This window comes from Tigriopus californicus, chromosome 10, assembly GCF_007210705.1.
Source record: "Tigriopus californicus strain San Diego chromosome 10, Tcal_SD_v2.1, whole genome shotgun sequence".
In the NCBI taxonomy this organism is placed as follows: Eukaryota; Metazoa; Arthropoda; class Copepoda; order Harpacticoida; family Harpacticidae; genus Tigriopus; species Tigriopus californicus.
The window spans coordinates 2742365-2743679 of NC_081449.1; positions in this window are offsets into that span (position 1 = coordinate 2742365).

Consider the following 1315-nt stretch of genomic DNA (forward strand, 5'->3'; position numbering starts at 1 on the left):
TCATGGACTGACGGCACATGTACGGGTGAAAAAAAGGACAATCTACCTTTGAACATCCCTTCTTACTATTGTACTTCTCAATGCCGAACTTGAGAAGTTTTTGACACCATTTAGGGTGGTCAAACTGACAGCCTTTTCCTTCTTCAGGACAAGGCTGCTTTCGATAAACAGGAAAAACTATATTCAATACAACTGTCTTTTCCTGCGCTTTTTCAAGAGGAGATACTACTTCAACTTCTACGTTGGTCAAATCGGTCGACTTCTCAACTACTGGGTGAGCCTGTTCTTCAAGCAGCACCCTGGTTTCATTGACCCAAGCAACTAAAGCCTCTATAATAAACGGCTTATTGACTATGGAAGGATACTTTCCAGCTAAGACCAGGTCCAAACATTGTCTAGCCTCTTTGCTAACTTTTCCTAAAATAGCTTCCAACATGAATGCAGGAGGAACTATCTATTAGTAACAAAATCAACAGGCCAAGAAGAAGAGAAGAAAAGAACTAAAAAAGCTGTGCAATCTTGTCCTGAGATACAGGACAAAAGAGCAAAATAGGAATGAAATACTTCACATCAAACTAACATACAAATCAAAGATGGAGATAATAAACAAGAAGTAAGTGACAGAGAAAAGCAAGGAATCAAGAACATATGTAAACTAGGACATCAACAAGAAAACACAGAAATAAACTCAACTAACTGGTCGAACACAAAATAAATCAATACAGTNGCCTCCAGAAGTATCTTGACGCCGAGGATCAGGTCAATTGTGGGATTGCTTCCGATGTGAAGGATTCTGACCCGGCCGTGGACGAACACGTGAAAGCTTTCTTCAAAGCTAAATCTACAATAATTGGGTTCCGTAGAGATGTCAAAGCAAACGCTATCAGGCTCTCTGATGCAGGCCAATCTACTTCACCTCCAGTTTCCAGACATGCTCATCCTCGTTTACCCAAAACCGATGCTAAGAAACCACCTATATTGGCTGAGGATGTGAATCACAAGGAGTTCACGAGGTGGTGACCATTATGGAATAACTATTCGCGCTTGGTCTACATGGATCAATGTGAGAGATCAGTCCAAGTGGGTCTCTTTTGGGAATGCTGCAGTCCCGGGTTCATGCAATTGGTGCACCACTGCATTGGGATCAGACCCGAGACGGGCCGAAACGTGGACGAGGTTTTGAACCTCGTCCAGAATCATCTTCGTAGCTTGCGCAACGTGCACTTGGATATGCGAGATCTTCTCGCTGTTCGTCAACAAGAGGGTCAGAGTTATACGTCTTTCTGTAGCTCTTTAAGAGAACTGGCTGATTTGT